General features: G+C 46.5%; 1 pseudogene; it reads right to left on the bottom strand.

Annotated features, from left to right (window-relative positions):
* Positions 1-4,319: 4,319 nt before the first annotated feature.
* LOC122927765 lies at positions 4,320-5,357 on the bottom strand (annotated as a pseudogene).
* Positions 5,358-15,244: the final 9,887 nt, after the last annotated feature.

Raw genomic sequence — 15,244 nt, 5'->3', positions numbered from 1 at the left:
TCATCAAGAAAATGCCGAGAGTGTGCAAAGCAGTAATCAAAGCAAAAGGTGGCTACTTTGAAGAACCTAGAATATGACATTTTCAGTTGTTTCATACTTTTTTGTTATGTATATAATTCCACATGTCTTAATTCATAGTTTTGATGCCTTCATAGTGAATCTACAATTTTCATAGTCATGAAAATAAAGAAAACTCTATGAATGAGAAGGTGTGTCCAAACTTTTGGTCTGTACTGTGTATGTGTATGTGTGTGTGTGTGTGTGTGTGTGTGCGTATATACAGTGGGATGCAAAAGTTTGGGCAACCCTGTTAATCGTCATGATTTTCCTGTATAAATTGTTGGTTGTTACGATAAGAAAAAGTCAGTTAAATATATCATATAGGAGACACACACAGTGATATTTGAGAAGTGAAATGAAGTTTATTGGATTTACAGAAAGTGTGCTATAATTGTTTAAACAAAATTAGGCAGGTGCATAATTTTGGGCACCACAAAAAAGAAATGAAATCAATATTTAGTAGATCCTCCTTTTGCAGAAATTACAGCCTCTAAACACCTGTAGGTTCCAATGTGAGTCTGGATTCTGGTTGAAGGTATTTTGGACCAATCCTCTTTACAAAACATCTTTAGTTCATTCAGGTTTGATGGCTTCTGAGCATGGACAGCTCTCTTTAAGTCACACCACAGATTTTCAATTATATTCAGGTCTGGGGACTGAGATGGCCATTCCAGAACGTTGTACTTGTTCCTCTGCATACATGCCTTAGTGGATTTTGAGCAGTGTTTAGGGTCGTTGTCTTGTTGAAAGATCCAGCCCCGGCGCAGCTTCAGCTTTGTCACTGATTCCTGGACATTGGTCTCCAGAATCTGCTGATACTGAGTGGAATCCATGCGTCCCTCAACTTTGACAAGATTCCCAGTCCCTGCACTGGCCACACAGCCCCACAGCATGATGGAACCACCACCATATTTTACTGTAGGTAGCAGGTGTTATTCTTGGAATGCTGTGTTCTTTTTCCTCCATGCATAACGCCCCTTGTTATGGCTAAATAACTCAATTTTAGTTTCATCAGTCCACAGCACCTTATTCCAAAATGAAGCTGGCTTGTCCAAATGTGCTTTATCCCACCTCAAGCGGCACTTTTTGTGCTGTGGGCGGAGAAAAGGCTTCCTCTGCATCACTCTCGCATACAGCATGTCCTTGTGTAAAGTGCGCCGAATGGTTGAACGATGCACAGTGACTCCATCTGCAGCAAGATGATGTTGTAGGTCTTTGGTGCTGGTCTGTGGGTTGACTCTGACTGTTCTCACCATTCGTCGCTTCTGTCTATCCGAGATTTTTCTTGGTCTGCCACTTCGAACGTTAACTTGAACTGAGCCTGTGGTCTTCCATTTCCTCAATATGTTCCTAACTGTGGAAACAGACAGCTGAAATCTCTGAGACCGCTTTCTGTATCCTTCCCCTAAACCATGATGGTGAACAATCTTTGTCTTCAGGTCATTTGAGAGTTGTTTTGAGACCCCCATGTTGCTACTCTTCAAAGAAAATTAAGAGGAGGGAAACTTACAATTGACCCCCTTAAATGATCTTTCTCATAATTGGAATCACCTGTGTATGTAGGTCAGGGGTCACTGAGCTTACCAAGCCAATTTGAGTTCCAATAATTAGTTCTAAAGGTTTTGGAATCAATAAAATGACAACAGTGCCCAAATTTATGCACCTGCCTAATGTTGTTTAAACAATTATAGAACATTTTCTGTAAATCCAATAAACTTAATTTCACTTCTCAAATATCACTGTGTGTGTCTCCTATATAATTTATTTAACTGACATTTTTTATGGTAACAACCAACAATTTATACAAGAAAATTATGACGATTAACAAGGTTGCCCAAACTTTCGCATCCCACTGTATATATATATATATATATATATATATATATAGTAAGGGATCGTTCTCTCTCAGGGGGTTGCAGTCAAAGACTTCTTCGCAGACAACCGGATTTAATGTCCAAACTGGTGCTATATTTTGGCACTTCAGAACCCACACGTACATCAGCGTCAAAATGAAATAAACACCTGCCAATCTGAGCTCTAACTAATACACACTAGATTTCCCTGACTCACCTTTAAACACAAGTGATATACAGGGTTTCAGGCTCCAAGCCTTAGCATATCCGTTCATCAAAAACAAGTCCATTCGGGGAGAGATCCAGCTACACGTGGCCTTGTGGCCCCTCAGCCCTCCTGGCTGAGACCATCAAGAGCCTCACTAGGACTCTGTTTTCAAGTCCTCTCTCTTCCTGACTGACACACAGAGGGTTGGTTTTATGCTTCCTTGATTACAGCAGGCTTCACCTGCGATAACCTCCGGTTAGGGGGAAAACCTGCCGTGGATTGGCGGTTGACTGGGAAGGTCCCACTACCAAACCTACCTTCAGCGCCGTCCTCCTGGATTTTACTTATCTCACCCAGTTGAGGAACCTGGGTGAGATATACACCCCTTCCAGGACTTTTACTGTACATATTGCTACATATCCCCTCCTCTTCTCAAGACCAGAGGTCTGGGCATTTCTCCACATCATACCATGCCCTGGAAGATATGGTCAGTGTCACATTTTTTCTTTATTCTGCGACACCCAGGCCAGCAGAGCTCGGTTTGTCACAAACACTCACTTTCTACCTAGTAGATAATACCTAAAGGCCTCCAGTGCCCATCTAATGGCCAGACACTCTCTTTCTATTTTTTCATGAACGTCGATGCTGCACTCTTGCACTTTTTGATCTCTCTCTCCTTGTCTCTCTATTCCCTCAAAAGATTGCTGTCACGAGGGTGTCAAGAGCCACGTCTGACTCCGTTATACCCGGGGTCAGGAAGTCGCAGCGGGTGGCTGCGCGCTCTATGTCTAAAGATCACGGTGTTTCTTAGTGTTTGTTTTCTGTGTTTGCCTTGCTATCCTTTTTGTCTCACTCAGGGATCCGTAGCTTTTCCTCCTCAGCTGTTTCTTGTCTGCCACTCCCAAACTCCTTATATTCTCCTCTCACACTTCTCTTGTTGCCAGTTATAGAGCTTCCTGCCTGGACATCTATGCTGACCCACTGGAGCTGAGAATCTGGTTGTTGTTCCAGAGTGCTACCCTCCGGATCCCTGTTGGGCTTTTGTTGTCTCCTGTTGTTGCCCACCTGGGATTATATGTTTAGTTTGTATTGTCTGTCCTCCCCTTGGTGTTTTCCTTTAGAGCTAGTGGTGCGGACTAGTGTTACCACCGCCCTGTTCACTATCTAGGGCTCATCCTAGGGAAAGCCAGGGTTTTAGGCACGTGATCGGCTTTTTTTTTTTTTTTTTTTAAACCCCACACACACCTAAATAATACCGTGAAACATAGAAATTCCCAACAGAGGTTTTATGACCAGAAGGATGGTCCCCACTGGTAGATGGTGGAAACAGGAGGCTGCTCCAGCCAGCATGGCTGAGAGCAACCTTCTGAACCAAGCCAGGAACTGAGGCTTTATAGGCCAAGTGGCCCCACCCACCGGTCAGACTCACCCAGTGACTCACAGACACACTGGGAAGGGAATTAACCCTTCCAACACCACAGAAGGGAAGGGAAGACAGCAACTAAAAGGAACAGTGTCCACACACAACAAACACACTGTGCCCACCAATAAAAGGCACACCTAAAGGAGAGGTTGCCAGGTGCAACCGCATGCCTACTGCAGCAAGCTACCTAACACCGCTCAGGCAGCGCTGCTGCCACATATCCAATGTTGCCAGCGGCAACCACACCTAGACCGCAGGCAACTGCATGCGGTCACAAGAAGTCACGACCATGACCAAAGGTCGTGACAATTGCATCTTTCTTTTTTCTTTACTCTCAGCATTTCGATCTTGGCTTTTGATTCCAATGACAGACTCTCTTTAATTTATCCACAACGACAGTTCTTTCAGCATCTCTGCTTTTAGATTTGCCAGTTATAGAATGATCAGAAGTTCCATTTCCATGCTCTTCCTTGTCTTCAGCAGTGTTTTTCTCAGATTTGGTGGCAGTTTCAGAGTCCTTTGCCTCAGTGGCTTTTTCTACTTCGGTAGACTCTCCTTCAGCCTCTTCTTTGGGCTCTGCAGCATCTGAGGATTTCTCCCACCCCAACTCATCGGCTTTAGCTTCTGCAGCCTTTCTCTCTTTGGAGTCTTCATTCTCTTTGTTAGCCTTCTTATTCTTCTCAGACATGGCATCATATACCGGCACTCTTACTTCCTCCTTTTCTTTGTCTTCTGGCATTCCCTCCAGAGGGTCACCCAGGACATTGATCTCCATTCATGCAAGTTCCTGGAGAGCCATCCCATTGAGGTAGACAGCATCTGTATATTGGTCGTCCACCTCTCTGTATTTCATCCCCAGAAGGCTGTGTACTTCCTGGACAGCATCGGCGACAGAGCGAATGTCTTTCATGACCAGGTCCTGGCTACTCACTGCTATGAGTTTCTTGGCTTGTTCATCCATGTCAGACCTTTCAACTTGTTCATCAGAAACTTCTTCCATCTTCTCTGCCTCGGCCAGCACCACAGCGCCACCATCCTCAGACCCATTCTCAACAGGTGCTGACTTGGATTTCTTGGCCTCTTCTACCTGGCGCTTCAAATGTTCAGCATTGCGCTTTTCATCTTCCAGTTGTATTAGCACATCCTTCAGCTTTTTCTCTGCGCGACAGACTTGTTTACTTGCAGCCCGTCTTTCTTTTGTTTCAATATCAAGCTGTTCCTCCAGTTGTGCTTCCAAGGCGGTGATGGATGCCTTGTATTCTGAGTTAATAGAGCCTTCCAATTTTTCCAATTTTGTTTTTAAATCCTTGTTTTGTCAATCCAATTGCTGACAGGCATTCTCATTCTTTTGAACAGTACTACATACTGCATTCAGATCAACATTAATCTGCTCAATCTGGAGAGTAGCCTATCTCAGTCTGTCGATGGCCAATTCATCTCTTTCCTATATGGCTTGCCTTTTGGCTCACTCTGCCGCAGAAAGCTCCTCCTGCATTTGGATCCACTCTGCCTCCAGACTTTTAAGTTTCTTTTAATTTTCTTTATACTGACTTAAAATGACATCCCTTGGTGCTCTAGTGTCTTCCAACTCTATTTGGTAATCCTTCATTTGCACCTGCAACTTACTCAGTTGTTTAATGGCTTCTTCTCTATTTTTGTTTGCAAGGTCAATTTGTCCCATTAAGTCTTTTAGATCCATCTCAAGCTTCTTTCTAGTTGCTACAGCCAACGAACGTTGCTTCCTTTCATCTTCACGCTCTGCTTCCATTTCAGTGTGCAGCTGCTTATTAAGCATTTCTAACTCAGTCTTCATTTTAAGGGCCTCTTACCATGTGCCAAGGGTAAGCACTTTGGTCTCTTTTTAATGAGCCTCTGCTTCAGCATAGTCATGTTCTGCATGCTACTTCGGGATGGTCAGACTATCCAGGAAGTCTTCCACTGTCTGGGTATAGTTTTCAGACACAATACTGACTTCTCCTCACTTAATCAGGTTCATGTTCTGCACATGAGCTCACTACCCATAGAACATTGTGGAGACTGCGTATCTGCACCTGGTATGTGTGGTACACCCTCTAACACTGCCACACTTTCCTGCATATTTATTACAGTGGAACACCATATAACAAAGTCTGTAAAACTGAGCATATATGTCATGTGTGGAACCAAAGTAACTCTATATACCAACCCAATTAAACCACATATGTAGTACAAAAAAAATAAGCTTTATTGAACATAATCGCATCAAAGCACAATATCACAAAAAACACATCATAATTAGAGATGTCCCGAACTATTCGCCGGCGAACATCGCTTGATCGCGTTCGCCGCGGCGGGCGAACATATGCGATGTTCGGTCCACCCCCTATTTGTCATCATTGAGCAAACTTTGACCCTGTACATCACAGTCAGCAGACACAGTCCAGCCAATCAGCAGCATACCCTCCCTCCCAGACCCTCCCACCTCCTAGCAAAAAGCAAGGACAGCATCCATCTTAGATTCATTCGGAAGCTGCAGTGCTAGTGAGAGGAGGGACAGTGCAACTGCTGCTGATTTAATATAGAAATCGATAGCTAGGCCAGTGTATTCAGTGTACACTCCAGTCCTGAAAGACTCATCTGATCTGCTGTAAGGACAGCGTCCTGACAGCACCCCAAAAAGCCCTTTTTAGGGCTAGTACATCAGTCTGCTTTTTTTTTTTTTTTTCTCTGTAATCTAATTGCAGTTGCCTGCCAGCGTGTGTGTCAGGCCCACAGCGTATACTGTGCCCACTTGCCCAGTGCCAACACTCATATCTGGCATCACAGTAGCTTGCATAAAAAAAAAAAAAAATTTTAACTGTAATATAATTGCAGTTAGTTGCCTGCAAGCGTGTGTGTCAGGCCTTTAGCGTCAGCATGTACTGTGCCAACTACTGCCAGTGAACAGTGCCACCAGTGCCACTCATATCTGGTGTCACATTTTTTTTCTGCCCCCTGGAGCACCTCAAGCCCTGCACTATCGGTCTGTGAGTTAAAACTGAAGTTCACCACCTGATAAGTATCACACTGGAATTCAGTGCGGTTTATCTAAACATAGTAGTCACATGTGCTTTGTGTTTGCTCTCACAGACAAGTGCTGGCTTGTGGGTGCTCCAGTTTTGTTTTTGTCTTGTTTCGCTTTATCTGTGACTTCGCTTGGTCTCTGTTTCTGCATCTGTGGTATATCTGCGACATACATGTTATGATATTAGAGATTTATTTTTTATTTTTTTCGATACTTGTGTCCCCTGACGAACCTTCTAGATTAGAAGGGGAAACGCGTCGGGACGAGTAATGTATCATGTATTGACCTGGACTGTATATTTATACTGCTCTCGATAATTCTCTACCTATTATCGTATATACTGAGACCCAGATAAACTTTTTGGGTAGATTTAGTAATAGGTATCTTCACCTCTAGTAAGGGCTTTATAAGGTCAGGTAGTTTAAGCACGGGGACAGAGTGCCTAAACTACCTATCCAGGTGCATCTCTGGGCTGAGGATAGCCCGAGGGATATTTAGGGACAGTTATTAGGGATCCATACCTATTGCCCCATTTTTCTTGACGTCTACCTAGTGTAGAATAGCTCTATTCTGTGTTTGTCTATGTGTTTATTGGTCCCCTGTAAGGGATTCATATTTAATGATCTTTAATAAAAGTTATGTTTTAGGTGGTTGTTTTCAGTGATAGTGATTTTTGATGTTACAACTACCCTTCCAATATTTTTCTTGACGAAAATAAGTCACAGTAGATTACATTTAATAAAAAAAGAACTTTTTTGACTGTAATATAATTGCAGTTAGTTGCCTGCAAGCGTGTGTGTCAGGCCCTTAGCATCAGCGTGCACTGTGACAACTACTGCCAGTGCACAGTGCCACCACTCATATCTGGTGTCACAGTAGATTACATTTAAAAAAAAAACTGAATATAATTGCAGTTACTTGGCTGCAAGCGTGTGTGTCAGGCCTACAGCGTCAGCGTGTACTGTGCCAACTACTGCCAGTGCACAGTGCCACCACTCATATCTGGTGTCACAGTAGATTACATAAAAAAATTAAAAAAAACTGCAATTTTGACTGTAATATAATTGCAGTTACTTGGTTGCAATCATGTGTACCAGGCCTACAGCGTCAGCGTGTACTGTGCCAACTACTGCCACTGCACAGTGCCACCACTCATATCTGGTGTCACAGTAGATTACATAAAAAATAAATAAAAAAAATGCAATTTTGACTGTAATATAATTGCAGTTACTTGGCTGCAAGCGTGTGTGTCAGGCCTACAGCGTCAGCGTGTACTGTGCCAACTACTGCCAGTGCACATTGCCACCACTCATATCTGGTGTCACAGTAGCTTGCACGCATAGTACCATCTAAAAAAAAATGACAGGCAGAGGCAGGCCACCCCGCAGGGGCCGTCGTGGTCATGGTGCTGTGATTTCCTTTGGCCCTAGAATTATTCCCAGTGTTCAGAGGCCACGTACCCTGAACTTGAAAAGTTCTGAGGACATAGTTGACTGGCTAACACATGAGCGAATTATTGGTGACCCCACTGGGGCCTAGCAACCATTCCTCCCCATAACATTTCCCTCATTAACCCTTTCACTTCCCCCTTACCAATAAGACACAGAGACTTGAGTCGGATTTAAATCGGCCACAGCAGCCGTTATTTATTAAACAAAAATACAAATAATTTAACAATGAATTCCCCCAGCCGAGGGAGGTCCTAGAAGCCCCAACATGTATACATCCAGCACAACCACTCAGTGGACCATCCACCTTGCCTCCAGCCGTAAACACCCAGCTCGGAGCCACCAAACTGATGGATGCCCTCACTGATTAACCGAGTGCCCAATCCTGAGAGTCCAGCCCCACCATTGAGGCCCTCTCATTCTCAAGCAGCAACCCATTCCACCAGCTCCGAGGACCTCCCCCCGCCTCGACTGCCGCGACATACATCACATGCAACCCCCACCAGAAACCCATACCTACCGAACCCCTACCACTGCTACCTCCCCCATACCTACTCAAGGGAGGGTGGGCGGGCGCTTTTTCCACTAACTCTAAAATGGCCCCCCAGCTACCGCCCCTTAAATAATCTACCACCTAACTCCACCTACGCTAACCCGCCCCTCCGCTTCCCTGCCATACATTAACCCTACCTCTACCAGGCCCCTGGCACCAAATTCCTCATGAAGGCCTACCCTCATGGTAAACCTATAGTCCGGCCTTACTGGACACCCAATCTTCTACAGCTTCCGCTCAGAACCTTGACGCACCATCCTCCTCCAGCTCAGCTTCGGGCACCTCTCAAGATACCACTCGCCCGCCTGCCACCACCACCAACACTAGCACCACAGCTGATTCACTTGATCTGTCAGAGGAGTTATTTACACATCAGTTGGAAGAAATGAGTGATGAGCAACCATTATTGCTAGAGGATGTAGATAAAAGGGATATGTCTCAGTCAGGCAGCATTACACACATGGACGTACGGTGTGATGATGATCATGTTGTACCCGCTGCTGCTTCCTTTGCTGAGTTGTCAGATACAAGTGAAGCAGTTGATGATGACGATTTGTCACGTGGGTGCCCGATTTTTTTTTTTTGTGTGTCTGCCTCTGATAACAGCGATGCCATTTGCAACCAGTGCCAAAAGAAAGTCGTGGGAAGTCCAACACCCACCTAGGTACAACTGCTTTGCGAAGGCACATGATCTCACATCACAAATGCCTATGGGATCAACACATGATGACGAGTACAAGCAGCACACAAGCTCAAAGCCACCATCCTCCTCCTGGTCCAGCATCTTCAGCCACGTCAACCACTGCTGTCCTCCTTGCCCCCTCTCAACCACCTGCCACTCCGCCTCTCACCTTGAGCAGTTCCTGCTCATCTGCCCACAGTCAGGTGTCTGTCAAGGACATGTTTGAGCGTAAGAAGCCAATGTCACAGAGTCACCCTTTTGCCCGGCGTCTGACAGCTGGCTTGTCAGAACTCTTAGCCTGCCAGCTTTTACCATACAAGCTGGTGGAGTCTGAGGCCTTCAAAAAATTTGTAGCTATTGGGACACCGCAGTGGAAGGTACCCGGCCGAAATTTCTTTTCACAAAAGGAAATCCCCAACCTGTACTCTATTGTGGAAAAGGAAGTCATGGCATGTCTGGCACACAGTGTTGGGGCAAGGGTCCATCTGACCACTGATACCTGGTCTGCAAAGCACGGTCAGGGCAGGTATATCACGTGCAATGCGCTTTGGGTAAACCTGCTCACGGCTGCCAAGCATGGAATGCGTGGCTCTGCAGAGGAGTTGGTGACACCGCCACGACTTGCATGCAGGCCTGCTGCCATCTCCTCTACTCCTCCTAGTCCATCCTCTTCGCTAACCTCCTCGGCTGAGTCCTCTTCTGCTGCTGCGTCTTACTCTACATCAACTGCACACCCCCAGCTCCCCAGGGGCTATTCCACATCCCGGATACGACAGTGTCACGCCGTCTTGGGGTTGACTTGCCTGAAAGCAGAGAGTCACACCGGACCAGCACTCTTGTCCGCCAGGTGGATCAGTGGCTGACTCCGCAGCAACTGGAGATTGGCAAAGTGGTGTGTGACAACGGAAGCAATTTGTTGGCGGCATTGAATTTGGGCAAGTTGACACATGTGCCGTGCATGGCACATGTGTGTAATCTGATCGTACAACGCTCTGTGCATAAGTACCCAGGTTTACAGGATGTCCTCAAGCAGGCCAGGAAGGTGTGTGGCCATTTCAGGCGTTCCTACACGGCCATGGCGCACTTTCCAAATATTCAGCGGCGAAACAACATGCCAGTGAGGTGCTTGATTTGCTACAGTCCGACACGTTGGAATTCAACACTCCTAATGTTCAATCGCCTGCTCCAACAAGAAAAAGCCGTCAACGAGTATTTGTATGACCGGGGTGCTGGGACAGCCTCTCAGGAGCCGGGTATTTTTTGCCACGTTACTGGACGCTCATGCGCAATGCCTGTAGGCTCATGCGTCCTTTTGAGGAAGTGACAAACCTAGTCAGTCGCACCGAAGGCACCATCAGCGACATCATCCCATTTGTTTTCTTCCTGGAGCATGCCCTGCAAAGAGTGCTGGATCTGTAATGACCGGCAACACACACAGGGAGGAAAACAGGGAAAGCCCTGCACAAGGGAGAGGGAAAGGTGGTGACCCCTAACTCACCTTGCAGCTGGTACCTGCCTGCCCTGTCGTCCCTAGACGGGTTCCTCACCCGTGCGGCGATCACGTGCCTAAACCCTGGCTTTCCCTGAAATGAGCCCTAGATAATGAACGGGCCGGTGGGATCGCTAGTCCTCACCACTGCACTAAGAGGGAAACACCAGGGAGAGGACAGACAAACACAGACAAACACAAACACCCAGGTGGACGGCAACAATTGTCCACAAAGGTCCAACAGGGATCCGGAGGGTAGCGTTCTAAGGCAACACTCAGAGAACGCAGCAACACAGCTCCAGTGGGTCAGAATAGATGTCCAGGCAGGAAGCTCTATATCTGGCAACCAGAGAAGTGTGAGAGGGGAATATAAGGAGGATTGGGAGTGCTGGACAAGGAACAGCTGAGAGAAGGAGCTACGGATCCCTGAGTGAGCCAAAAGGGTTTGTAAAGCAAACCCAGAAAGCTACAATAAGGAAACTTCCCTATCTGACATAGAGCGTGCAGCCAACCGCTGCGACCTCCTGACCCCGGGTACAACGGAGTCAGGCGTGGCTCTTGACACCCTCGTGACAGGATCAGGCCGTAGATGAGTGGGAAGAGGAATAGGAAGAGTTGTGGTCACCGTCACCACCAGAAACAGCCTTATCAGCATTGCGTGCTGGACCTGCGGCAACACTGGAAGAGGAGTGTGAGGAAGAGGAGTCAGAGGAGGAATGTGGCTTTGAGGATGAGGAAGACCAACCACAGGCATGCATCCCAGGGTGCTCATTGTCACTTATCTGGTACCCGTGGTTGTACGTGGCTAGGGGGAAGAACAGACCTTCAGTGAAATCAGTGAGGACGAGGAACGGGACATGAGTAGCTCGGCATCCAACCTTGTGCAAATGGGGTCTTTCATGCTCTCGTGCCTGTTGAGGGACGACCTGTACTGGGTGGCCACGATACTAGCCCCCCGGTATAAGCAGAAAGTACCTGAAATGTTACCGAATTACCAGAAGTCGGAAAGGATGCAGCAGTTAAAAAACAAGTTAAAAAGTATGCTTTACACAGCGTATAAGGGTGATGTCACAGCACAACGGGAATCTAACAGGGGAAGAGGTGAAAGTAATCCTCCTCCTACCACAACCACACCTGCATGGACAGGACGCTTTACAGACGTGTTGCTGATGGAGGACATGAAGAGGTTTTTAAGTCCTAACCATCACCACAGCCCTTCGGGGTCCACCGTCAGAGAACGACTCGACCGACAGGTGGCAGACTACTTCGCCTTAACTGCAGATATCGACACTCTGAGGAGCGATGAACCCCTTGACTACTGTGTGTGCAGGCTTGACCTGTGGCCTGAGCTATCCCAATTTGCGATAGAACTTCTGGCCTGCCCCGCTTCAAGTGTCTTGTCAGAAAGGAGGTATTGTCACTGATAAGAGAAGTCGCCTAGGTCAAAAAAGTCTAGATTACCTCACCTTTATTAAGATGAATGAGGCATGGATCCCGAAGGGACTGACAGTGGGCGATACATTTGACTAAAAAAGGCCTGATGAGATGAGATGCCTTGGGCTAAAAATGGTCCACACGCTGCTGTATATTATCTCTGCATGCCGGATGACTTGCGTGACTTCCGCCACCAACTAGGGTTCAAGCCGCAATGTTTTAGGGCACTTTCTGCTGGAAAACATCAACAATACACTTTCTGCCTGCAACAATACCTAATTTTTCATGCATGTGTACATGCCTAATTTTTCTGGCCTCTGGTGCTGCACTGTGGCTGCAAAAACAAAACAAAAAAAAAGGCACATACATGTGTCAATTCCCCTTGATCGTTACCTTGTTGTGGGGAAGGGGCTTGCATATCACAATGAAGCGATCACCTCTATGAGTGTGTTGGTAATAGCAATGTTCGCACACCCCAGATGATAAGGTCGTTGCTTCATTGTGAACAGACCAAAAGCGATCGGCTGGATAATTTTGCATAGAAAAAACATACATTTTCTTTGTGATCATCTAAGGCTCCTTTCACACTAGCGTTCGTCGGTCCGCTCGTGAGCTCCGTTTGAAGGAGCTCACGAGCGGAGCCGAACGCCTCCGTCCAGTCCTGATGCAGTCTGAATGGAGCGGATCCGCCTGGCAGCGTTCAGCTGTCCGCCTGGCCGTGCGGAGGCGAGCGGATCCGTTCAGACTTACAATGTAAGTCAATGGGAACGGATCCGCTTGAAGATGACACCATATGGCTCAATCTTCAAGCGGATCCGTCCCCCATTGACTTTACATTGAAAGTCTGAACGGATCCGCTCAGGCATCTTGCGCACTTAGAAATTTTTCTAAGTTATTAATGCAGACGGATCCGTACTGAACGGAGCCTCCGTCTGCATTAATATGATCGGATCCGTTCAGAACGGATCCGATCAAGCGCTAGTGTGAAAGTAGCCTAAGGTGATCATTAAAGCCTACTAGGCCAACAATCGTCCCACACTGCAGTTCATTGTTTTCTGGGTCACTTAACTGTCACTGAACTACCTCAGCACGACCATAGGCTTTGAAAAACCGCCTTCGCCTGCAATCACCCAAACGTGCGCACGAGCACAGTCATCACTACACCAAGATTGACGCATAGAGGAATAAAATTTATGTCATGAGTGTGTCAACTATTGACAACTCTTTGCGGTTGTCTACAATCTATTCGATACACGTCCCCTGATAGGGGACGTAACAGGGATTAAACTGATAGCAATAGTACTACTTAACATTCCACTCATATAGGGTAGCACAGTACATCGCACAGCACACGCGCAGTGCCCCAAATTGGAAGTAGCAGGACCAACCAAGCATCTTTTTCCATCTCCCGGTTCCTAAAATCTATTCCATACACGTCCCCTGATAGGGGACGTAACAGGGATTAAACTGATAGGAATAATACTACTTAACATACCACTCATATCTGGTGGCACAGTACATTGCACGGCGCATGCGCTGTGCCCCAAATTGGAAGTAAGAGGACCGACCAAGCATCTTTTTCCATCTCCCGGTTCCTAAAATCTATTCCATACACGTCCCCTGATAGGGGACATAACAGGGATTAAACTGATAGGAATAGTACTACTTAACACACCACTCATATCTGGTGGCACAGTACATTGCAAGGCGTACGCACAGTGCCCCAAATTGGAAGTAAGAGGACCGACCAAGCATTTTTTTTCCATCTCCCGGTTCCTAAAATCTATTCCATACACCAGACCCTGATGGGGGACAAAACAGAGATTAAACTGGTAAGAACAGATTTTTCTTTATTTAAAAAAAAGAGGACAGCCTCTGCGGAGCTGTTTTTTTTTTGGCTGCATTACTGAACACTCATGCACAATGGCTGTAGGCTGATGCGTCCTTTTGCAGAGGTGACAAACCTGGTCAGTCAAACCCAAGGCAACATCATCGACCTCATCCCATATCCGTTTTTTCTGGAGCGTGCCCTGCGAAGAGTGCTGGATCAGGCCGTAGATGAGCATGAAGAGGAAGAGTTGTGGTCACCATCACCACCAGAAGCAGCCTTGTCGTCGTTAATTGCTGGACCTGCGGCAATGCAGAGAGAGGAGTCTGAAGAAGAGGAGTCAGAGGAGGAAGGTGGCTTTGAGGAGGTGGAAGACCAACCACAGCAGGCGTCCCAGGGGGCTTGTTGTCACCTTTCGGGGACCCTTGGTGTTGTACGTGGCTGGGTGGAGGAAGGAACGGGATATGGCTAGCTTGGTATCCAACCTTGTGCAAATGAGGAGTTTGAGGTTGGGCAAATGGACTGTTAGCGGTTGTTTGCGGTGCGTTAAACGGGGAGTTTGGTCTGTCAGAGTTTGGTCTGTCACTGTGAAGCGGGCGTAACCCTTGCACTACCTGATCGATACAACATCATACCTGATCGCATACACACATTGGATGTTTTAAAGCACGTTATTCCAAACAATTTAGGAATGTTAGGTGATTTATGCCCTTTATGGATTAAAACCCGACTCTGCGTCAAATACGTAATTTTCCATGAGAGTTTTGCCATGGATCCCCCTGCGGCATGCCACAGTCCAGGTGTTAGTCCCCTTGAAACAACTTTTCCATCACTATTGTTGCCAGAAAGAGTCCCTGTGGGTTTTAAAATTCGCCTGCCTATTGAAGTCTATGGCGGTTCGCCCAGTTTGCCCGTTCGCGAACATTTGTGAAAATTTGCGTTCGCCAAAGGAAAATTTTATGTTCGCGACATCTCTAATCATAATATCAGCAGGTGAGAACCATGAAACCAACATCTCCCCCTATACAGATGCCGTCAGCATGTGTCACAAGTGCAAATAGCATATAAATAAATGTAGTTTTATAAACCTGACAATAAACAAAAAAAAATGTTAAAGTGCCAGTAGTATTGCATACAGTACAATCATCTGTGACGGGTCAGCAATGGAACAATATGTGAGTCTAATACCTATCCCGCAGATTGCCAATTTACATATAAAAGTC

The sequence above is a fragment of the Bufo gargarizans genome, chromosome 1 (assembly GCF_014858855.1).
Source record: "Bufo gargarizans isolate SCDJY-AF-19 chromosome 1, ASM1485885v1, whole genome shotgun sequence".
NCBI lineage: Eukaryota > Metazoa > Chordata > Amphibia > Anura > Bufonidae > Bufo > Bufo gargarizans.
This window is presented reverse-complemented; position numbering and strand designations above follow the sequence as displayed.